At 40.7% G+C, this 26,284-nt stretch overlaps 1 protein-coding gene across 1 annotated transcript in view; it reads left to right on the top strand.

Moving 5' to 3' along the window:
- snd1 (staphylococcal nuclease and tudor domain containing 1) overlaps window positions 1-26,284 on the top strand; it is a 156,356-nt gene that overhangs the window by 75,024 nt on the left and 55,048 nt on the right. The gene's annotated exons all lie outside the window — the stretch shown is intronic.

The raw sequence follows: 26,284 nt of genomic DNA, 5'->3' as shown, positions 1-26,284 counted from the left end.
AAGATCTTATGCAGGCCGAGAGGGCCCAGCTTGCCAACTCAACCTGCCTCAAGCTGAAGGACGAAGGGAGAGGTCTGCTGTGCATCGGCACCGGTGGCCCAGTTTGGCGGGTTAGGTCTTGTCAGTAAGTGGGTGCGTGAGGGGTAGGATTGCCGCCTTGGGGTTTGCCAGTGTATCTTGGATATAGGGTCTGCCGCATGTAGGTCAGCCTGCCTCCCTCATCCAACTCGCTGGAGACGGACCAATACCGTCCCAGTGATATCTGTGTTTACGCCACTGAGAGAGCTGTGTGTGAATGGTTCTTTTAGAGCAGATGTATAGAATTCAGTCTGTGATAGATTAAAAAATGTGCTGTAAGTCATGTTAACAACTCACCAACATAATTTAGCCAATTTCAGCTCCATTTTATAAGTTATGCAAAATGAAACTTGATTTTTTTTAAAAACCTTTTCATGATTTTACCTTAATTTTTTATGTATTGATTTATTTTCCTGCCACTTTTTGGAATGCCTTCCTTACAGGCACCTTCCTTTAATTTTGTGTTACTAGTCTGTGTCCACAACCCAGTGTGTCTATTCTCTGTCAACTTTCTGCAATTTATGCTCTGCCCACTTTTGTTAAACAAACTCTCTGCTTTTTCATTATCCCTCTCAAGCTCCGAATCAATCAGCCTGGGGCAGGTGGAAACGCTGTCATTTCAGCAAACACTTATGACCTTGAGTGGGGGACGGGTGGCCAGACACTTACTTTCAATTTCATTTCAATTTCCAGGAATTAATTCAAGCTAAGATTAAACCACTGCAATGCTAAGAAGGGCACTCTGTCCACTAACATCCACATTGATGATGTGGATGTTAGTGGACAGAGTGCCCTTCTTAGCATTGCAGTGGTTTAATCTTAGCTTGAATTAATTCCTGGAAATTGAAATGAAATTGAAAGTAAGTGTCTGGCCACCCGTCCCCCACTCAAGGTCATAAGTGTTTGCTGAAATGACAGCGTTTCCACCTGCCCCAGGCTGATTGATTCGGAGCTTGAGAGGGATAATGAAAAAGCAGAGAGTTTGTTTAACAAAAGTGGGCAGAGCATAAATTGCAGAAAGTTGACAGAGAATAGACACACTGGGTTGTGGACACAGACTAGTAACACAAAATTAAAGGAAGGTGCCTGTAAGGAAGGCATTCCAAAAAGTGGCAGGAAAATAAATCAATACATAAAAAATTAAGGTAAAATCATGAAAAGGTTTTTAAAAAAAATCAAGTTTCATTTTGCATAACTTATAAAATGGAGCTGAAATTGGCTAAATTATGTTGGTGAGTTGTTAACATGACTTACAGCACATTTTTTAATCTATCACAGACTGAATTCTATACATCTGCTCTAAAAGAACCATTCACACACAGCTCTCTCAGTGGCGTAAACACAGATATCACTGGGACGGTATTGGTCCGTCTCCAGCGAGTTGGATGAGGGAGGCAGGCTGACCTACATGCGGCAGACCCTATATCCAAGATACACTGGCAAACCCCAAGGCGGCAATCCTACCCCTCACGCACCCACTTACTGACAAGACCTAACCCGCCAAACTGGGCCACCGGTGCCGATGCACAGCAGACCTCTCCCTTCGTCCTTCAGCTTGAGGCAGGTTGAGTTGGCAAGCTGGGCCCTCTCGGCCTGCATAAGATCTTTCCAGAACGCCTGGGGTTTGAGGGGGTGGGGGTTGGGCATCCCTACTACAGCCATGGCATTCTGGGTCAGCGTCACAGCCGGTGAGTGGCATGGCCCAAATGATAAAGGTGGCCTGCCAATGGCCACCCACAGCATGACACGAAGAGGTGTGTACCACACACACAAAAATATAAATATATTATATATCAATTATATATATGTATATTATACACGCTTGCACAAATAGGTCATAATTTAGAGGGTAAGCCACAGGCAACCGGGTCACAAATCCTCCAAAGTGTTCTAGTTTATATCCAGGCATTACCAGAAGCCATGGGTGTCATTTACAAAGACATTCACAATCACACTTTCGCTGTCACACATACACGGTGGCGTGTCAAAATGCCAGCCATCAGTTGCCCAGGGTGCCGTGCTGTTTAGCACTGCTGTTCAATTCTATAACATCTGCTGTTACAAGCGTGAGATGCAACCTTTCTACAAGTACCTCTTTAAAGTACCTTTCACCTGCTGGCTAACACTGGGTGAAAGCCAACATGCCAAAGGTTTGAGAGACTGATAACAGGGGCCGTGCTTTAAAAGAGCAATGCTTAACAGCACTCTCCATAGAGAAAAGGTTTAAAACTGCACATTCTATTCTCCGAACAGGGACCATCTTAGCTCCCACTGCATGACAGGAGAGATATTTTAATCTTAGAAGGGAAAAAGAGAAAGAATGGAAAAAAGTGTCTCTACATCCGCTTTGCACAGTACAGAGACTCCCCTCTACCGCATCCAAAAGAGGCTTAATCCATCTGAGGAGAGCAAATGCCTTTGGTGACACACACACACAAACACAGAGCTGTACAGCACCACCACCCCCATGATACGCTGCAGACTAACCACTCTGGTCGGTCAGTAGTGAGCACTCAAAAAAGGTTCAGTCAACAGAAGTCTAGCCTGACCACACAAATCGGTCCACTTCGCCATGCTAAACAAGGGAAGAGAGGAGGGGGGAGAAAGGAGGAGTGACAGAAGAGACAAAGGTTTTGAGGAGAGTCCCAGAATGGAGAACAGGGAAAAATCATTCATCAGTTGGACTGTGTTTATTCGATATATAGGAGTAACCTGCTTCAATGCACAGCAGTTCACTTGAAGACTGCAGCCAACTCTAAACAGTCCTACAAAATACCAGAACCTTGGGCAGAGAGAGAGAGAGAAAGAGAGAGAGAGAGAGAGAGAGAGAGAGAAAGAGAGAGAGAGNTCTCTCTCTCTCTCTCTCTCTCTCTCTCTCTCTCTCTCTTTCTCTCTCTCTCTCTCTCTCTCTCTCTCTTTCTCTCTCTCTCTCTGCCCAAGGTTCTGGTATTTTGTAGGACTGTTTAGAGTTGGCTGCAGTCTTCAAGTGAACTGCTGTGCATTGAAGCAGGTTACTCCTATATATCGAATAAACACAGTCCAACTGATGAATGATTTTTCCCTGTTCTCCATTCTGGGACTCTCCTCAAAACCTTTGTCTCTTCTGTCACTCCTCCTTTCTCCCCCCTCCTCTCTTCCCTTGTTTAGCATGGCGAAGTGGACCGATTTGTGTGGTCAGGCTAGACTTCTGTTGACTGAACCTTTTTTGAGTGCTCACTACTGACCGACCAGAGTGGTTAGTCTGCAGCGTATCATGGGGGTGGTGGTGCTGTACAGCTCTGTGTTTGTGTGTGTGTGTCACCAAAGGCATTTGCTCTCCTCAGATGGATTAAGCCTCTTTTGGATGCGGTAGAGGGGAGTCTCTGTACTGTGCAAAGCGGATGTAGAGACACTTTTTTCCATTCTTTCTCTTTTTCCCTTCTAAGATTAAAATATCTCTCCTGTCATGCAGTGGGAGCTAAGATGGTCCCTGTTCGGAGAATAGAATGTGCAGTTTTAAACCTTTTCTCTATGGAGAGTGCTGTTAAGCATTGCTCTTTTAAAGCACGGCCCCTGTTATCAGTCTCTCAAACCTTTGGCATGTTGGCTTTCACCCAGTGTTAGCCAGCAGGTGAAAGGTACTTTAAAGAGGTACTTGTAGAAAGGTTGCATCTCACGCTTGTAACAGCAGATGTTATAGAATTGAACAGCAGTGCTAAACAGCACGGCACCCTGGGCAACTGATGGCTGGCATTTTGACACGCCACCGTGTATGTGTGACAGCGAAAGTGTGATTGTGAATGTCTTTGTAAATGACACCCATGGCTTCTGGTAATGCCTGGATATAAACTAGAACACTTTGGAGGATTTGTGACCCGGTTGCCTGTGGCTTACCCTCTAAATTATGACCTATTTGTGCAAGCGTGTATAATTTACATATATATAATTGATATATAATATATTTATATTTTTGTGTGTGTGGTACACACCTCTTCGTGTCATGCTGTGGGTGGCCATTGGCAGGCCACCTTTATCATTTGGGCCATGCCACTCACCGGCTGTGACGCTGACCCAGAATGCCATGGCTGTAGTAGGGATGCCCAACCCCCACCCCCTCAAACCCCAGGCGTTCTGGAAAGATCTTATGCAGGCCGAGAGGGCCCAGCTTGCCAACTCAAGCTGAAGGACGAAGGGAGAGGTCTGCTGTGCATCGGCACCGGTGGCCCAGTTTGGCGGGTTAGGTCTTGTCAGTAAGTGGGTGCGTGAGGGGTAGGATTGCCGCCTTGGGGTTTGCCAGTGTATCTTGGATATAGGGTCTGCCGCATGTAGGTCAGCCTGCCTCCCTCATCCAACTCGCTGGAGACGGACCAATACCGTCCCAGTGATATCTGTGTTTACGCCACTGAGAGAGCTGTGTGTGAATGGTTCTTTTAGAGCAGATGTATAGAATTCTGTCTGTGATAGATTAAAAAATGTGCTGTAAGTCATGTTAACAACTCACCAACATAATTTAGCCAATTTCAGCTCCATTTTATAAGTTATGCAAAATGAAACTTGATTTTTTTTAAAAACCTTTTCATGATTTTACCTTAATTTTTTATGTATTGATTTATTTTCCTGCCACTTTTTGGAATGCCTTCCTTACAGGCACCTTCCTTTAATTTTGTGTTACTAGTCTGTGTCCACAACCCAGTGTGTCTATTCTCTGTCAACTTTCTGCAATTTATGCTCTGCCCACTTTTGTTAAACAAACTCTCTGCTTTTTCATTATCCCTCTCAAGCTCCGAATCAATCAGCCTGGGGCAGGTGGAAACGCTGTCATTTCAGCAAACACTTATGACCTTGAGTGGGGGACGGGTGGCCAGACACTTACTTTCAATTTCATTTCAATTTCCAGGAATTAATTCAAGCTAAGATTAAACCACTGCAATGCTAAGAAGGGCACTCTGTCCACTACCATCCACATCATCATGTCCAACTGCAAACAACTATTAGAAGACGCAGTTTGATTCCCCCCTCTCTCCATCGGACTCTCCTCCCTCGCTATTTTTACTGTCTGTAATATAATATTTGAGGGCCAGTGCATGGTTAATGATATTTACTGTGGTTGTTTTTCCCGTGATGGATTGGCGGAGCTCAAGACAATCCACTCTGAAAGGATGCAGGGAGTGTCAGATGCTCTCTGCTCCAGCACTCTTCTAATGACTATTGTTTGCAAACTAATGACCTTCATTAAACCTCTCTGTCTATTCGAATGTTCCAGCCCAGATTAAAAACGCTTCGTGCAGTCAATTCAAAGCAGTTTTTCTCCAACCTTATTTGTATTATGTACCCCCGCAATCGCATCAGTAAGGCTCGAGTACCCTATCGTCGATTTCAAATGTGTCCAGAAATGTGTTCCTTTTTACTCATTATACTGGTTATCATTTTGTATTATTGTTAATATTACCTGAAAGGCCTTCGTTACAATGACTCTGTTGTAAACTAAAAACAATTGATATTGTGGGTGAACAACAAACTTGTGAAGCCGCTTTCTCTCCCTTTAATGAGACACCTGAGCTTGTTTTGAAAGTTCAATGGGCCATTGTGTGATATTTGTAGACTTGTTTTTGTTTTTTAGAAAGAAGTGTCCCTTTGTTTTGGAATCACTGTTTTAAAGAGACATACAAGCACACATTCCAATCTGACAAACTCTCCAGACTTATACCGGGGATATCTCAATTTTTTAGCTTCAGTAGCAGCAGGTCTTTGCCAGACATCATGTTGTAAACAAGTGTCTCTTCCCTGCAATTGTCTTGAGATTGCATCTGTCATTATTAACACCGCTGTTTCGGCGCACACTGCGAGCGATCAGTTTCATTGTTTGCGTTTCAGAATCGAGTCTCGTTTTGCTCGAAACGTATTCTAACTGACAGCTGACTCACTTCTGTGGTAAAGTGCTACATGTCAAGATGACTGACTCACTCCTTTAATGAGACATACGGAGACATCTTTTTGTTCTCTGTTGGTTCTTGAGAACTTATGTAGTTCTCATTAGAAGGGAAGGATGTGGTCTCAGAGTCCTTATTTAACTGCGTATTAAATCCCCTTTATAACATATATATACCGAAATGGAGAATTCGCTGAAGCATAAAACAATGTCATTATTGAGTGCCAAACTGTGTTTTTTTGCCTATAAACACAGTATATCTGGTGTAGATGTAGATAAGCTAGGAATTTTCATTCACTCTCATGTCTTTCTAAATTTATATAACCACTTAGAACAAAAGGAAGGGTTATCGAAGGGAGACGTTTTGAAGAATGATGATGATGCTCTTGCATGCCACAAAGGTAGATCATATTGGCCTAGAACAATGTGAAGAACCATATATATCACACACACACAAGAGTGTGCTTTGACAGAGGCTTTGACATTTCCTTTGGTCCTCGTAAATGCCCCACTGTGCCAGACAGTATAATTAAAACCAAGACCTCAGCCTTTTCAAGAATATGTTAAAGTGGTGCAGGCCATTAAAATAATTCAGAAGGAGTGCAGGGCTTAGCAGCATTGTGGTTGTCCAGCCTTGCTTAACATTCTAGAACAGTAGGTGCTTTTTTCCCACGAGTTGTCATGCTACCCAGTGTGTGTCAAAGCCTCTTAGAACCTGTGTGGGCTTGGTGAATAAATGGGCACGTTCAACGGAGGGGCTTTAAACCTCTGACTAAATAGCTGAAGGATAGAGTAAGATCTTTTTGCACACATACTTACAACCAGACCCATCATCCAGGTCCCTGTAAGATAACGTTACCTTGGTGACAACAATGTTCACTGTGGAAATATTCATTCACAGAAAAACAAAGTTGAGTTTTGCATGGCATACAGTAAGAATTCATGCATCTGGACCAAAACACTTACGCAGGCTTATAATATTTGTATTCTCTCTCTATCAAAATAATCAAGTTGTGTAATGGTTTGCTAGTTCATAGACTAGAGTCTTTTTTTTTGCATTTAATTGCCTTTTGATGAATCACCAGTGTCTTATTACTTTATCACACCGGACCTCTTTCGCTTTGAAATATCGGTCCATCTCACCTTCAATCACAAATGTCAAACATTATCTTCACCTTGGCTGTCCTACCTAGAGATTACGCCCATGCCGATTCTGATTTTAGATCTCAAATCTCGCGAAACAATGTTCTGTGCCACAGACCAAGGTCGCATGTCGCCACCATTGCCTGTCTGATATGAACTATCGCCATCGCCAACAACGCAGAGGGCCGTGAGTAACGAACCGAAGGGAGAGAATGCAGGTGGTTTGGTGTAATATTTCACGGGGGCTTTATACTCCGGTACATAATGGAGCTTAATATATTCCAATGGCACCATTAAGCTGTGGAGTTACAGGAAGATTGAGGTCTGTTAGATTTAAACGAACAATATGCCCACAGCCTTTTCTGTGCGAGGAGAGAGAGAAAGGTGCAGAGACCTACAAGCAGACGTAATCTAATGCATAGGAAATTATATTCGCCCAGAAAAGGCACATCAAGGTGAACAGTGGTGGAAAATTATGGATCTTTCTTAGAAAGCCAGTGGTTTGCCACTTTCCCATGCTTTCTTAATATGCTAGTTTGTATCCGGCAATCCAAGGTTGCACTCTGTAGCCCTCCTCTTATTAACATCTGAATTGTTGATTTATAGATGTCTGGGTTCCTGAAATGTGAAGTAAAATTTATGTTATAGCTCACGTCACCGTGGCTCGCTATATCACTTTCTGTCGTTCATTCTCACATCCTCCTTTCAAGTAAACTGCAAGTTTTATGGACCAAGCTGAGTGTGTCTAATCTTGTGCGAGGCCGTTTAGAAATATGCTAATGCTAGGTTTAGTTGATGTCTAACTGACTTGGTTAACAACAAGCGCTGTGTGTTGCAACTGGTTCAACACTGAGGTGGGAGGGTTCGGGAAAAGCTAAAGGGGTCCCGGTGAATGTGATGGAAAGCTCTAGAATAAATCCCTTTAAACTGGGTTGTGACCTTTCTTGAATGTGTTTTGTGTTGCAGTGCAGTGCAGGATTTCCCAGAGGTGACTGCCTGCTGTATGCAGGGTACATTTTCAAAGCCCAACTCAATAACGCAGCGGCCGGTCCTTCGGTCCTAGTTGGGCCCGTGTTCTCAAAACCCCCAACAATGAGGGCATAAAGAGTGAGCGATTGATGGCTCAGAATGAAAGAAAACACAAATATCATAAATAAAAATACACGGCCAAACCTGTATAATGTGATCAGGGTGTACATTTTCGTTTCAGGCCTTACTAACACTAGCAGATTTTTTTACTCCACTCCGTACTCATACTCGATCTATTTTACATTTACATTTATTCATTTGGCAGACGCTTTTATCCAAAGCGACTTACAAGTAGGAGGGTATATAAACATTTTGTCAACACACTAAACAGTAACGTTGGTTTACAAGGCCATGCTACTAGGAGGATTAAATCTGGAGTAAGCAAAGGAGACAATTAACAACAAGAATTTTATTTTTTTTAGACAGACAGACAGAGTTATTGTTTAGTCACATAAATGCGGAACAGGTATGTTTTGAGCTGTTTTTGAAAGTTGTGAAGGATGCTGCAGATTTTTTTGTATTTGTGGATGCATGTTTTCAAAAGAAGAGCATAAGCGAATAAAAAACATAAATGTGGGCTGATCCTCATCATTAAAATTGATAAGGTGGGAACACAAAGGCCTTAAAATCCCAGTGAAATTAAAAATGACAATTTTATAACGGTATAATTTAGTAATGTACATAGTCAATAAAACACGCAAGCTCCATAAAATAAAAGTGTATCAATTGCTATAGCATTATTATTATTATGCTATAGGGGTGTTTTAAATATTTAATAAACACATGAGAGGCTTTTTATTTAAGTGGGCTTTGCCACTCTTTGGAATGTTTTCATTTAGATTTAAAATATTTAATATTACGTGTTTTCATATGAAGAGTTTGGTTCCAAAATGAGAACTCTGTTTAAAAAAATCAAAAATCATGTTTTTATATTGTCCATATTCCAATTAATATCAATCAAACTGCAGTTGGTTTGTTTTGAGTTAAGCCATAATAACAAAAATAATACAGCTAACTAACAATAAAACGCAATAAAAACATGATAACATAATAAAAAAACTGAGTTATCTCATTTCTCTTCATATTAAGTATGATCTACTGAGGTCAAGAATGCATACTAGCTGTTTTTGACATACAGTAAAAGCATGCCATAGTTCTTGACATCTTTTGAGTCTCTGCATAATGTCGTGTTTTAAAAGGAGCTTGTTTTAAAATTGACACGCTCTTGCTAGTATTTGAGGATGTGGGTTTCCCTCATCCTGATACAGCTGTAGGATGTATTTCATTTGTGGGATGACATCGTAACATGGTTTTAAATATTATATGATGAAACCAGTGAGCCTCTGGCCCACACACTCTCAGACACGTGTGCTGTCATTCGATATCATGTGTTTCTGAAGGGATCCCCGCTGTGGGACATTTCTGCAGGATTCCTCTTTGTCTTTGTACAGAATAGTGAATGAGAGCAAAAAATTAAATCCAAATAAATCTGTGTTGTTTGTAGTCTGAAGCTGAACAGAATCAATGCGGTATGTGCATGAATGTTTAAATACAGTGTTGTCTCAGATGTTGCCTGGTGAGATCTTACAGCACTGCAAGATGTCATGATGGACCATTTTAATTTCTACATCGACGGTCTTTTTTGGTCTGTTTAGACAGCACTAACTTTCCCTGAGGAGGTCGTCTAAATTAGTTTGCATTAGCAGATATCGATGTTGTCCAGCAAACAGATTGGATTTCACTTGCTAGATGAATCAAATGTAAACACGCATCCTATAAAATGAATTGGCAAAACAAACCAAAAATCTCTCTCTGTTTTCTTACATTTTGTCCCCAGCCCCACATTTAAAGGTACTTTCTGCAGTGCCATGTGCAGGTCATCCCAGCGTGGAGTCTCCACCCCCCCCTCTCTCTGTCTCTCTGGTGAAAGCCTTGTCTTCAGGCAGTGTGTGTTCCTTTGCTTCTTCAACCTTCCACTGAGGAACACACAGAACATTAGACAGGAAAGGAACATGAAAATTAAGGAAGAAAAGAGTAGAAGTAGTAAGCGAGAGAGTAAACTCATCCCCAGAGCTGCCTACGACAGGGCCTACGTCACCTCATATCTTCCTCATGAGAGAGAATATGGTAAAAACGAGCATATTTCCCAACTGTCTTACCAGCCGCAGGTACAGACACATAATAGTAAATGTGTCTTTTCGGTTTAGATAAGTGTCATTTTTTTCAAAAATAAAATGTTTTCAGCTATAATTAAGCCATGGGCTGATAACTTTGTGGATCTGTTGTTCTGTCAAAACATTGCTCTGTTTGTTTGAGCATCCCATCTAGTCGAAAACAGGAACACTGGTTTATAGCACATGGGGTGGGGGTGATGGGAGTGTTATATGACCTAACGTTATATTTTAGGAGATATATAATATAATAAAAATGTATGTAATTTATATGTATAGACAAACTACAGGACAATATAATGTTTAGAAAAAATTGAGAACAAGTAAAGACACCCACATTCTACCTGTCAAGCCTGCCTGGGCTCGGATGCTTATGATAGTCATCAGGGCTCGTTTTCCTATTATACATTTTAAATAATGTTTCTTTTATTTAGTTGTCAGAAACTAGGGAGCCATGTAATTATCAGAGTTTGTCTTGAAACCGCTACAAATCCCCCCTTTGCGCCGAGCAGTTTGAGTTCTTGTAGACTCATCTTTTGTTAATTGTAGTAAATTTGAAGATGCTGTGTGTAATTTTTTGGAGGATGTGTTGACAGAAATGGTATATAATATGCACAGCTATGTCATGAGCGGTGTAGAAGTATCTTGCATAACGAAGCCTTTTGTTTTTATTACCTTTGAATGAGCTATTTCTATCTACATACACTGCGGGTCCCCTTATATGGGATTCGCCATGTGGTTTCTACATGAACCCTAAACCAGTAGTTCTCAAACTGGGAGCCGTTTTTGTGGCATTTTATGAAATATAGAAATTGATCATAGATTTTATGCAATCAAACATAAGAAAAATAAGACCACCAGACAAAAGAATTGATGTTTCAGCATTGTATAACGAATATGTTTTTGTTTAAATAAAAATGGTAAATTTAAGATTATAAGTCTTTATTTGGGGGGCCGCAAAGCGATGCACTCTACACAAAGGGGGCCTTACAACGAAAAAGTTTGAGAACCACTGCCCTAAACGGACAAAACTGCTCAACAGAGCGCGCTCGTAAATACGTTATTGCAGTCTCACCACTACATGCCGTTAAATTTCATTCACTTGACCTTTAAGTTTGGTAGGCCACGAAATTTTAGACAACTGTAAATTTGCAAACAGCACATATGTAGCGTGTACTTAGGTTACCGTGGCTGTTACCAGACCTCAAAACTTAGAAACTATTATGGATGCCTTTAAAAGTCTTTGCCATTAAAGCAGTTGTGTTGATATTCAGTTAGCAAGTTAAAATCTTGCTATAAACAACTTGATTTTTAAATTGTTGCTGTGCCTTTACAGTGTTTTATATGGATCAGAAAACCGACTCCAAGACTGTTTCAACTCGCATTTGGATTGTGTATAAATTCCGAGGATGTCATGCAGTGTGACGCCGCTGTTGTAGTTGTGCTGAATCTCCTTGTGCTGGAGCTCACTTCATTTAACCTAGTTAGATCTAATCTTCATTAAAGCACTTATGCATTCGAAAACACTTTCCTCACTAACACACTCCCTCTATTTAATAAACTCATTTATCCGCATGTATGCGATGGCGATTTCCCGTGGCATCTTGATTTTCATGGTTTGTGACTGCTTGCGAAAAGTGCTTGAACTGGTATTAAACGAACAACAAGAGGCTGCTAATTTCATCAGCAGACATCAGTGACCCGCGATTGCATAAACCCTGTTAACGTTGATGCAATATTACATAACCACACCTCTCAGCGCTTCCTCGGCTTACCAATAAGCGCTCAACTCCCAAAGCCACTGGCGTAAATGCTGACTGGGCTTTTACCACTGAATTTTTTAGATGTTTGTTTGGTTCAGGGTTTGCAGTGGGCATGTGTACTATGTACTCGAACCCTCATCACTCATTTTCTTTCTCATCATTTATCTGAATATTGTATTTTGGCTTTGCCCATATATGCTTCCAAGGGGTTAAGCCCAGTTTTCTTCTGGATTGCATGTAAGACTGCGTAACTGAGCCCAGTTCTTTCATCTCCTTGCACTTTGTACTATCTTAGTATTGGATCTCTGCCTCTCTCCTCTCCTCTGCCCTTCTTTGTTTTTATCTGCTCCTCCCTGATTTGAGAGTCAGAGTGTGTCTATGTTCAGGCAGACTGCCTCTTTCTGGCTGATTAGCAGCATCTGTGCGTCCCCCGGTCTTCAGGGGCTTTACGAAAAAAGAAAGAGCGGTTTTCTCCTTTGACGCTCTCTTTCTACTGCCTCGCTCTCGTTTTGAAGCCGTTAGGAGGTGCGGCATTGGTTTTGACAAGAAGTCAATCGTTTCTACCGTATCAGATCCATTGAGAGAGAGAGTTCTGCCAACGGAAGTCCAAAACGCTGGAGCGTCACTTGATTCATGGAGCCTTCAGATAGTTCCAGAAAGTTATGTTTTCTCTTTAAATGCTTTTCTAAAAATCTTTTAAATTTCTTTCATTTTTTTATTCATTAAATGGCTTTCGTCTTTAAATGGGTTAAAAGTTTACCTTAGTTGGTCTGTTTAGTCGCAGCTCCATGCGTAACTAGTAACTTCCAGGAACTATTGAGAGCCCGCGTCACTTGATTCATGGAGCCTTCAGATAGTTCCAGGAAGTCATGTTTTCTTTTTAAATGCTTTATTTCATTCATTTTTTGTATTCATTAAATGGCTTTCGTCTTTAAATGGGTTAGAAGTTTACCTCAGTTGGTCTGTTTAGTAGCAGCTTCATGCGTTACTTGTAACTTCCGGGAACTATTGAGAGCCTCCATTGCTGTGAAAAGTTGACGCGACTCTCTCTCTCAATGGCTCTGTACCGTATCAAGGTGAGTTTCAAGATATTTTACTTATTGATTAATGTTCTCTGCCCAGATTTGGGTTTGACTTGACGGGTCATCCTTGGGACTTTTCTTATGTACTACTATTTGGAGTAGTCTAATTAATGTTTTTTTTTTTAAACATGATTCTTGAATCAAAATGTTTTTTCAAAACATCACTTAAGCTGCATAGACCTTTAGCTGTTGACCAATAGAATCATTTAAGCACACTTAGTATGTAACGCCCAATTTTCAAGAGACAATCACTTGGCCACATTCAGTCTTGTTTTTATGACTTCTTACAGAAGTACAGTTTGGTTGTAAAGGGCAGTTCACATTGATTTTTACCGGCATTAAAATTGCAATCGATAACAAACCTCATTCCAATAGAGTTACCTTCAAATATCTGTAGCATTAAACCAGATATGTTGTTATTGAGGTACTGTAGCTAGCTATAAACATAGCTCGTTTGGCTAACTTTAACTTGCTCAGCTGTGGCTATAGCTAACGTTTGCTTTAGAATGCATAAAGTACAATGCATATTCTTTTATTTCTGAACAAAATTGAGCTAATTTAGCTACACTCGCTTTACTTGCTTTTGCTTTTAGGCACTCGCTTATGTTTTTGCCTAAAAGGAATAATGTGCCATTTCCTCCTATAGCTGGTTCACTCTGGTTCAGACAGAATCCTCAGCTGAACCGGCACAGCTGTTATTTGGCTCACTTGAACAGAATGACCAGTTCACCGGGCATGGGTCACTCTAAAATGGGCTATACGGACATAAGGTGCGTCCCGAATGAGAGACGGGCACATTGTAATTGCATTGGTACACCAGCCATATTCGATTAGCAGGTACCGATGCGACTGTGAAGCTGTTTGACATTATCATCACTGTGTCTCACTTCATACGCCATTTACAGGCCATTGTGTTCACAGTTCTGCAAAACTGAAGTATTGAATGGTCTGTGACATTTGAAATGTTACACAACACCTTTTAAGAGCTTTTTTCCTTTAGGAGTCAATACGGATTGAATGTTAACGGTCAATGTGTACTAGGATCATTTGGGCGCTTGGTTTAGTAGCGCTCTGGTTATTACCATGTGAAAGTCCATGTCATGTACGGTACGACGACAAACTATTCTACCAATTAGAGGTTTTTATTTTGATGTCATGGTTTCTTTTTATTCTTGGTGTTGTAAAAATCAGCCGTTGTCAAAATGGAGAGCAGATTCCTCAATGAATCACAAGGCCAAAGGCCATTCCGAGACAAATGGAAATTCACTGGCATATTCCAGCTCATTAATTTGTCCAATTGCTCTGTACATGATATATGTGCTACAGTGCCTGGTTCTGAGTCTGACCCTTTTCTCTTGAAAATACTTTTTCCATGTCGGTTTTTAAACTTTTACATTTAAAAAAAAAAATTGGTAACACTACAATAAGGTTGTATTTGTTAACATTAGTAAATGCAATAACTAACGTGAACTAACAATGAACATTGTAGTTTTTGAGTATGTATATCTTTGTTAATGTTTATTAATGTCAATACAATTATTCATGCTAATTTTTGGTGCATTGACCAATGTTAAGTTACGACGTTTGATTTTAAAACTATATTAGTAAAAGCTGAAACAAGGTTAATCTAAGAATAAAACTTGCTGTAAAAGTGTTGTTCATTGTGGAGGAAACGTTGCAAGCCAAATTCAAACCAGAAAATCAGAAAATTCACACCAACCCTTTTTTAATCAGTACTGTTTTCAATTGAATTTTCTCAATAGGATGTTCGTCTGTGTGGCAGGTTTTTCGTCTCATCTCACCATGCCTCACTTGGTTGACTCTAACATAACGACAGACACTGAAAAATGACTCGCGATTCTCAACCCCCCGACCCTTCCACCCCCCATCCCTTGTTCTTTGTAGTTCCGTTCCATTCTCATTTGTCTGTCAGGGCAGGATGGGCAGAAATGGCCTTTTGAGTGACATTGGTTGGCACATCATTTTGAGGGTTGGTGGAAAAGGGGCTCTAGATAAATGGTGATGTGCTTCCCATGATTGCCTGCTGCTTGCGATCTCCCCTCCCTCCAACACATGCTAAATAACAGCTGCGTTCAATGAGAAATGTCAGCCTAGTGTTAAGGATACATTCTTCTGCACCCTTTATCATTTTTATGTGTTTGCTGATTTTATAGTCTACATTATCACTGAGAACAGGCACGCTTGAAAACAATCCACCTCGTAGCTCCTCATGACTTTCTAAGGCTAAGGTGCACGGTAAGTAAAGTGAAAAGCTTTGCGGTCCAAGTGTTTTGGACTTTTACAGCATTTTCTCAAATAATAGAGAGCTATAAGGCGTTAGTCACAGTTTCTAAAATGTTGAGTCGTCATTGTCTGTTTTTTATTTGCTCGGATTGCCTTGACCCAGGATCATGAATTGACTCAATGGGAATGTCCTACTTTTGGGAAGAGTGTGGCTTAATACAGTTTCAAATTATTTCCAAACCCTAAAAGGGATCGGTAGAGCTTGACGGATTTTTGGACGACTCCCCAAAACTGTTATTCATACAACCCTCCTAACAACTATAAGGTCCAAAGAACTCCAGAGAGAAAAAAAGCACTCTAATATCCATCAGCACTGGCGCTCACTTGGCAGAAATTACGTTTGTAGTCACCGACAATTTTCTTTTCTCTTTATAGATGTTTTAAGTTGTTTGCCAACTTAACCTACCTGAGCATTTAGAAACATTCACACGCAAATGAATGACTTCAGTACTGATTCGTCACCTTTGGAAAGGAAATGCTGTTTTGATATTAGTAATATGACAGATGTAGCTCGATGCGCATCGATCCGGGGGCAAGGGCAGCTGCGAAAGTGATGGATTGCAGTTATTGCCATCATTGATTTTAACAACCAGGCTGTTAGAGTCCATCCAGAAGCGCACTCAGTCGTTCTGGCCTCCACCGGTATGCACTCCTCCAATCGGGTCTCTCTGTTTACACTCGTGACTTCTCATATTCTTGTTCATTATCCTGGAGTGCTCCAACAAAAATCATTTAAATATTTATCCGCTGCCCCTCTTAACACTGTCTTTAACACCGCGGGTCGTTATTTCTCTTTGATCACCTAAACCCTACCCATAGATACAAAGGTGAATCGCGTTTTCTAGTCACGTGACCCTGCCGGCCAATGGCGTTCGGCGCTGAGCTCCCAAGGTGAAGGGAGCAATGCAAGTACTCCTGTGGAGAAACATCGGGGGTGTTGATTTCTCCGCACTCCCTGCTGGTTTTTGTAATATGCCAGGGCAGACTGACCGTCTTAAGAGAGGATATAAAGGAAACACTTTTATTATGACGTGTGACCTCGTGTGTTTGCCAGCTGGACTTTTGGTTCCCTGGAAGGGAACTTTTGTGAAAGATAATTCACCCACCCACATTCACACAAAGGTATCCCAGATCTTGCGTTGCAAAGTTATCTTTATGGTGAAACTGGCTCTATAATTGATTGCTCTATAAAGCAATGTAGGCCATTTAGAGGGGACCACCGCAGCTCCCATCGACTCAATATTGACCCGTTCCCACAGAGGCCACGGGAGGCATTAGAATAAAGGCTCTTGTGCCTTTAAAAGGTCCATACTCTCCCTCTTAATCAAATGCACACATTCTTTGCATACACACGTAAGGATCGTAATGCTTTTACCAGAGCAGGTAACGGCACCCGCACGCTCTCAAACTTGAGCCATTCACAAAGCGTTTGCATGTGTGTGTATTGTTAAAGAGGGGATTTGTCGTCGCTTGCGTGTGTGTTTGTGCATGATTAAAGCCGCTTAATGCAACTGTTCAAAATGCAGCACCACAAATGGACACAGTACTTAAACGCCACCATCACGTGCACCCATATGAACAGTCATGAGGCAGCAAACTGGTTTAAATGATACATATTTCGCTGTTATTGTCCAGTAATTTGCCGTGTTTTTTGTCTGTCTTTCTAATGTATCAAAAAGAGGGTGTTTTGCATTAAAAGGCCCTCACCTTATTTTTGTAATCCAGATAACTGTACCAAAGCTCTTAAACACTGTTCGGATGGGATTAGTTTGAGAGTTGCTGCGCGGGTGGCCATTCTGAGCATTCTAATCGGGTTCTCATTTTTCTTTTCGTCGGAAAGGATTCCTGCAATACTTAAACCTTCAACTTCAGTTTTACCCAGAAAAGATATCTAATAAAAAGTGTAAAGCCATAGTGAAGGCGCACCAGGCAATTGAATGAGAACTTTAACTTAAGCTACACATTTATTGAAGGTCAAAATAAATGAGGAAAATCTTTCCGAAGAATAACGTACCTCAATCACAGACTTTAATATGCGAATGGGATTAGATTTCTCAGAGGACCCTGAGTAAGACAAAAAAGTTTTCACCGAGGTCGTGAGAGGAACACGGGTACCTTCCATTCGGATGGGATTAAAATCACAAAGTACCGTCTGTGTAGCACGCATTCATTCCCCCGACCTCCTCTGGGACGACGACCAGTCCCGTCTGAAAAGGGCGACATGCGGCAGAGAGAAAAATCAACCCCATTCCAACATGCATCACATTTTAATTTCACATCTTGTCTGCCAGGTCATTAAGTGGCCTGACGCTGATATGAGACTTTCATTACCTTCATTTACTTCCTCATTTATATCTTGGCATAGTTTGGTTTGATCTTTTTAGTAATGGCATTATGAGGACAGGTGTGTGTGCGAGCGGTGCATTTGCGATGGGGCATTTATCTGGTTTGTCATGCAGATAACGGGTCCCCTTGTTTGAAAGATTCTGCTTGGACTGGCATGACCGCAATATTGATGGGTGTGTTCTGAAGCTCAATCAATACACAAACACACACGCTTCCTCTCCCATTTCAGGAATTTTGAATTGTATGCGCATTAGCCTAATGTAAAGCTAGATGAAGGCTCGCTGAAAGCTATTGTGATTCTGTCTTTTTCAGTTTGTGTGTGTTTGGAGCATTACAATGTGACCTTTTTTTAGAATTTTTTATTTTTTTTTAGAGAATTATTTTTTAATTCAAGGCACTAGACCATTTGCAAGACTTAAACACTGGTCCAGAAGTACTTCCTGTTTTAGTTTACTTCACATGTACTATATAACTAATACACTTACTAATTATAATAATAATAATGAATAAATATAAAGAAGTATAATTAAGTCTTAAAACTGTTCCATCAACATTTATATTCGGTTCCAAAAGGTTGTACTGAAACACCGACAGATAAACTTAACTTATGATCTTAATCACATGTCAAACAAATTTTGAAGAATTTGGAAACCTCTGCATTCTTTATTCACAGAAGCAGGTTTGTTTGTCTGTTCATTAATGTTATTGTATATATCTGTATTATTTAAAAATCATAAGTTAATAACATAAACAGGAAGTGCTTCTGGATCAGGGCCTGTTTATGTTTTGCAAAATTGTCAAAAATGTTTTTATTTATCAAATAAACCTGTCTTGAACATGATCCTTCATTCATAGACCACTTCGGAAGATGTAAACTCTGGTCCAGAAGCACTTCCAGTTTCATTTTTTATTTTACTTTTTCAAAATCTTACATGTATAATTAAATCTTAAAAGATATTTGCAGTTTTATCATTTTGATTCAATCATAAATGTTTTGTTGGTTGTATTCTGTTCAAACATTTATGTAGTGTTAAAAAACTGAAAGAGGAAGGTCTTTTGGCCAGCATTGAACCAATGTTGGTTGTTTTCCAAAGTGGTTTATAACAATGTTAAAATAAATGTTAAAAATGGGTGAATATTCTCTCCTGCAGTTTTTTTATTCATGTGTCTTGAGGACGTACAGTATGTGACAGTATCGGAATGTTTTCTTTAAAATACCCCAGCACTGTTGTCCTCTACAGAGGACAAACTGTAAATGTGTTTGCTGCATCCCAAGGGGTTATACACGCCTGCCTTAAAAACATGCACTTTAGAGTCTTTCTTTCTGTGTTACAGTAGCATGTAGTGTTTTTGTTCATTTTATTATCATTTACCGGCGTATGCACTTTCATCCGCTAAGTAAATCTGACCCTTGACCTTTCTTGGACTTTTATTAACTCGTGAGTTTTTCCTTTGTATGGAAGCGTTCCTCGCGCTGCTCTCACTTCATTGACTGCCCCGTTAAAGAGCTCGCCTGCCTTTATTTAGTGCAGCGGTGGACCTTTTGGGTCAGCACTAAATCCATAAACGTTAGACTTTTACATATTCGCCCACAAATACACGGCATTACGACGTTACTTCCTATTGAACCTCAGCCCGCTGGTAGTTGCGTGACTGCAGTAAAGATCAAACCTTTTACTGCCACCTTCATGCCTGCGTGATGGACGGAAGTGCCTATAGGGCGCTATCCCACATGTGTAATTCTGCTGTCTTTTGAGAGGGGTTCAACAGAGCTGCCTCTCTCCCTTAATTAATGGAGCCGCCGCACGCCGGCGTTTGCTCCAGCTATTGGTTTAAGCTGTGTTTAAAGACGAAACCCTCTTCCTCGCTTGATCTTTGATACGGTAGTATGACTCTGTTTTATGAGTGCGTTTTCTTTTGATTAAAAGCCCCATTAACTCTATATTTGCATCCAGAATAGATCGGCACCATTAGTGGATCGATCCATCACATTTTTTGGAGGGGGTTTGTGAGGACTGATCCATTTTATGGATTCACCCTGAAACCTCTACTGGCTTTGGTTGTCGTGCCGGAGATTGTAGTTTGTGTGTTGTGTGTTTTGTTGCCTAAACAGAAAGAACTCAAGTGTGTGCTTAGCTATAGTTTAGAGGGCATTTAGAGGAGGTCCTTTTTAAAATGATTGACATTTTTTTAACAGGGAAGTTTTTCTAATGGAGTAATATTGAATTTATAATTTTATAAAAGTCTTTTGTAAATCCTCGTTTAGATGGCTAATTAAACTTGTCAGTGTATATGCGAGAGAGAGAGACCAGGTACTATCAAACGCAGTTTCGAAACTTCTTAAGCACTTAAGTTGTGGACTTTACAACAAGGACCATCTGTTGGATCTGCTTCCTGTTCTGGCCCACTCTTCTTCCTGTTTTGCATTTACCTCACAGTGGTGCCACCATTTGATGCGGTTGCTATGGTTACGCAAGGTTAAGTGAAACCTCTGAGACTCCTTGTGGTGTGCTTCACTTAACGCAGTGTGTTTTTCAAGTTTACAGTGATAACCTGAATGTGATCATGTTTGGTTGTGTTTTGCCAGAAGCTTGTTAAGGATTCACTATGTCTACATTTGTGACCCTGGACAACAAAACCAGTCTTATGGGTCAATTTTTCGAAATTGAGATTTTTACATAATCTGAAAGCTGAATAAATAAACTTTCTGTAGATATATGAGTTGTTAAAATAGGACAATATCTGGCTGAGATACAACCGTTTAAAACTCTGGAATCTGAGAGCGCAAAAAAATCTAAATATTGAGAAAATTGCCTTTGAAGTTGTTAATCAGGGGCACTGTGGCAGACCATCCACTCACAAAAATAAAGTATTTATATATTTAAGGTAGGAAATTTACTAAATATCTTCATGGAACATGATCTTTACTTAATATCTTAATGATTTTTGGCATAAAAGAAAAATCGATAATTTTGACCCACACAATGTATTTTTGTCTTTTACTAAAAATGTTCCCGTGCTACTTAAGACTGGTTTTGTGATCCAGGGTCACATTTGCTTTGTTTGTGAGCTGTAATTTAATTCCCTTGTACTTATTTTTTTACCTTTTTACAAAGTTGCCTTTAGTTTGCTAATGGGGTGCTATATTTTGTATAATATTTGTGTAAACTAAAACTACTGTAGGTTCTGCTGCAACATTAGAAAACAGAAATTAAATTGAACTGAAATGAACAAACACACGCTTTATAACAGCAGTGGTGCCGCTCATTTGCGCGCCCATGGCGTGTTGGTCTAAAAAAGAGGTGTGCTCAGGCGCATTGTTGGCGCATTGTTATTTTGAGGAACTGAAAATAGAATGCGCCATAGACCAACTCAAACCTGGTCTAAAGTCAATGGCGCGATATTTTTTTTGTTTAAAAAAAGTGCATTAGTAGAAAATGCGCCTCTGGGTGGGTCAACATACAACGCGCTTTCACTTTACTTATTACACAGAGAGAAGTGCATCAGCACACAAACATGCCAAATATAAAAAAGAAATGGATTACAATGTAAAAGATTATAATTGTGTACATAAAGATAAAAATCCGGCTTGTCGTGTAGATGATCTGCTCGCACGCTTTAACCTCACGCACGAGCAGATGCGTTTCCTCTCTAGAGAAGCGTCCAGTATTTGCTCTTGCAAATTCCGCCGTGGAAGTAGCGAATCTGCCATGGCGCGAGCGCAACTGGCTCTTAAAGGGAATGAGAGATGAGACTCTGATTGGTTTACTGCACGTTACGCCCCAAAAAACACTCATTAAGAGAATCGGGACAACCCGTTTAGACCATGCGCCCGGGCACGCCGACATGTTTTCCCGTCGTTAAATTAGCAAAAGTGGATTCGGACACGCCCTGAGTGCACATGCGCTGTGCGCTTTAAACCATGCACTTAGATCGTGAAAATAGGGCCCTATGACTCACACCTGGAACTTCAGTCGATATTGCCGCCAGACAAGCTATCATGCACACATACAGTGTATACACACACATACTACACTAGTTACTCGTGTGGAGTTCTGCATTCATTTTCAGATGTATTTATTATTTCCCTCACGTTTGTCTCTACGGACCAAAACTCATTGATTCTAGTCTCGACTGTTGAAAATATTACGTCTGTGCTGATTGCAGCCGCTTTCACGGGATGCGAGACGTCGTCTTTAGCCCTTTCAAGTGATCCATAATTTAGATAATGGGGATAAAAGGAGTGAGGCATAGATATCATTTTAATTTTTGCTCGAGTTAAAAAGTCAAAAGTTTGCATCAGCTATGTTGAAAGCGGCAGTGGGTGGTCATTAAACCGTTTTGACTCTTAAACAGTTCTGATTGGATAAGCAATGTTCCAAACTATAAACTCTCACCTGTGACCTCACAATTTTCTTTTAATGCTTGGCAGTCAAAAACAGCTTGCTGTTAGGCTAATGTATTATTTCAGTTGTATTAATAATAAATTGGACTGCTTATTGGTTTTCTGTCGGGTTGCTGTTGTCGATTTCACATCATATGGTAAAATCACTGTAATGCACAGCCTCTTATTGCTTTATTTGATCGAGCATGGTCTGTGTGTTGTCATGTGTGTTTGTGATGGACCGCCCTGGCATATGTTTTCCGTGTTCATAATGGTCCCATGTTTGAGAGATTCCGTTCAGACGGGCATGACTGCATCATTGATGGATGTGTCCTGAAGCCCAATCAATACACAGTCACACACATTTTCTACATTCTCCTCTTTTACCCCTGGAGTTTGTACTGTGTGAGCTGGCTTAATGCACACTTGGGAAAGTTCACCTTTATCGACCATCTCTTGACGTGCACACACACAAATATATGACAAATGTATTAATAAAACTGAATCCTTATCTAGCCATAGGACACAAGACCACACACTGTGGTTAACTGTGGCACTGAAACAATGTAAATGAAACATTAAGTTTTAAGCCATTCTATTTATAGTTGTCATCTATGTTGTGAACAAAGGCCCTGATGCACTTTGTCTCCCTTAAATTTAATACAAAAGCAATTCATTGCATTTCATTATTTATATTGGAAATGGGTGTATGCTAACCCACACAGACATTCGTGTCTATAAATTTATCTGTCTAAAATATTTTTACATATACACTGCGATAAGAAACGAACACCGTGGACCGTCTGACATCGGAGAGACAGGACGAGCTATGGTGGCACCGTCACGCCAGGATATCCTCCCTCGTGATGGGCTTTGTGTTAGGTAGCTAGAGACGCCCCCAGTAATTGGTCTGTGCCATAAAATAAGATTTAATGTCTGTGAAGGGTTGTCAGGTGATTAAAAACGAGAAGGCACGAGTCCAGCGAGTGTGTATATTACTCCAGTAGTGTGTTGACTACAGGGGAATGTATATCATCTGAAGGAGTGCTCTAAGGCAAGGTTAAGCAGGTTGAAACCTTGAAAATTACTGCAGGGATAATGTAGGGATTGTTATTTGCAAAATACAGTATGTAGGTGGCAATAGGATATTCATTGGAAATGCTTGAAATGCATCTTTGGACTGGCATATAAAGTATATATGCAATCCAGCTAAAGACAAATCCAGATTATGCCTAAGTGCGAAATGCACGTTAACGTAAAACGGGCCTAATAGATTCCCTTGAGGAACTTAATGACCATCAGCTCTTGAAAATAAAATCACCGCAACCCATCTGAAGTGTGCAGGGCCCAATTTCCCTCTAAAAGTGAGCCACCCTGGAAATCAATCTCGTTCTGTTTTAATGTTTCTCCTCTGTGCGGCATTTTTCACACTTACAGAAGCCATTTGTGATCCAGCGGGAGCCATGTTGGCTCAAACGCTCCACCCACAGGGAGCCATAGTGGCTCTGGAAACCTCCACTGGGAACCATCTGGGCTGGCTATCTGAGCCTCCGCCTGCCTTTACCGTGCCGGTGTATTTTTGTGTGGGACGTGTGGGATGAAAGTATAGTGTGTGAGTCCAGGACTGTTGGTTTCAACTGTTTACTTGCACTAAAAGAGCTAAAGTTTTTAAAATGCAATGCGATTCCGCTGGTTTATGTCTGGCTGTGGTGACGTGGTTCGGTGTTGATCAATGTGGGAAGGCCGTCTCTAAAATGCACAACCATGAATTGCCCATATATCCACCTCCAGTCTGTCACATGCCCAGGTTCACTCCAGGGCTCTGTGTCGAGATTGTGTGTGGCTTTACTGGAAAAGGACAATTTTTCACATCTTCACATTAAAACACATATTTATTCCCCATGTTTGCTTTCTCGAAGCCTATGTAAGGCTCAGTAGCTCACGGTTGGAGGCGTGATTTTATCAAGAAACAACAAATTGCTTGTCCGTTGGTTGTAAATGAACTAAGAATGTAGTTGGCCAGGGCCAATGCAACACCAAGCGTTCAGCTTATTCCACTTGTTTTCTTCTTAACTAACATCACTGTTCTTGCCAAGTGTGCGTAAGTGAGCGTTTACTTAATGGACTAAATTGAAATCTGGTAATGTGTCGCACGGATTGTCAGTATAGGAGTTTGAATATTCCCCTGCCATATGTCTTGCATGATGTGTGGAAAGTTAATCATGTTGGCATATTTCCTTTTGTTTATCCGTGTGGTTTTTGTGTGTGTGTCTTGTGTAAGAATCATGATATTGTGCCAGAAAATAATACATACCACGATATTAATCTTCGGTTTTGGGGGCATTCGGATTATATTCATGTAACTGTAAATTGTGTTATTAGAGCTTACGTGAAATGTTTGGCGTTTTCTCCGAATTGCAGGAAGACTGTATTGTGTGACCTTGTATTTGGATAAGCGTGACGTTTTCAATCTATTTGCCAAGAGTAAGACCATATGCTTATCTCTTTAATTCTCTCTCCAGTCTTTCCTCTCTCACAAGCAACCATATACGTTAACGGGAAGTCTAATAATTCATTATGTGAAGTGCAGATGTGTAAGAATACAGTGGACGGTGTCCGACAGGTGGACGGAGGTACTAAAGAGAGTTGTGGACTGTCCCGGAACGTGTGCTGCCAAAACGTGTCTGAAACTCTGTCATCTGACATTGAGACTCGGGAGGAAACGGCGCTCCTCTAAAGACTAGCTTACATAACGGAGGATGCTAGCAGAAAGCCGACTGGTCTCCGTTGTATATCTGGCGCTCTCTCATCTTGTTTCAGCTCAAAACAGAATCGCCAAAACATTTAGTGGCTCAAATGGGAAGAAAGGATAGCAGAGAAGCCAGTTTATATTCCGGTTCAGGGACTAGAATCATATTAAACCAAGTGTTAAATTCAGACATTTAGCATCATAGTGACATATTTTCTTTGGGCGATGTAAACATTTATTTTAACGTAAACTGCACTCAAATAAAGGATAACTAAAACAACTGAGAGCTTTGTGTTCCATCAATAAAGTACATGGGGTGTGTAAAACCGGCTGTGAGAGACCTAATACATTTTGCCCCGTGGCTACGGCCTACCCAGATTACCGGAACGTTCGGAGTGTGAACCTGACCAGACCCATTACCTTTCCGTGTAGAGCGTTGGTTTGCCGCTAAGCGGGACCCGGCAAGGGAGGGTCGTTGTTTGTCCCTCATAATGTGAGCTTGGTTGTCATTTTCATGTTTAATCAAAGTGCCGATTATGCCCTCATTAAAAAGCTTTTACTCTCCCTGCGTATGCAGCCTCTGCCTCCGAAGTAATTCCCAACAGATTTCCCAGGGGACTTTGTGCCTGAACAACCGCACTCTTAATCGTTTGACTTTTGGAGTGTCTTTTCACAACACCTGCCTATTTCCCATAAACCCACTCAACACATGCTCACATAATGTGGATGGTATTTTGCTTGTGGTATATAATGTTTAGACCAGTTGATGTGGCAGAGTGAGCTTTTTCTATTCATTTAATCATAATATTAAACAGGAAGTTAGGGTTTGCTTGGATTAGAGCGACTACTTAAAACGGAGGTGTATTAAAGAGAGAGTTCACCCAAAAATGAAAATGCTGTCATCATTTACTCACCCACTTGTCATTTCAAACCTGTATCACTTTCTTTCTTCCGCAGATCACAAAAGAAGATATTTTGAAGAATGTTAGTAACTGAACAATGGCGGTACTCATAGACTTCGGTTGTACAGATATAAAACCAATTCAAGTCAATGGGTACCGCTCGGTTACCAGTATTCTTCTCTACAGTCATACAATCAATTTTTATTTTTGGGTGAACTATGCCTTTAAGCATCCGAGCTGTGCAGTATATCAGATGTTCGTTATAAATGTGTTTGTAATGATTTTGCTCGTGATATAAAATTCATTAACATCATTAATATTGTGATGCTTTTAATGCTCTTTTTATTTGACCAAGGGAAAATGTGCCATTAGTTTCACAATGTCTTTGTCTTGTTCGTAGAGAATATAAAAACGTTAAGAAATGA

The sequence above is a fragment of the Triplophysa rosa genome, linkage group LG24 (assembly GCF_024868665.1).
Source record: "Triplophysa rosa linkage group LG24, Trosa_1v2, whole genome shotgun sequence".
Taxonomy (NCBI): Eukaryota; Metazoa; Chordata; class Actinopteri; order Cypriniformes; family Nemacheilidae; genus Triplophysa; species Triplophysa rosa.
The sequence above is the reverse complement of the archived record's forward strand: the minus strand, read 5'-3'. Positions and strand labels throughout refer to the sequence as shown.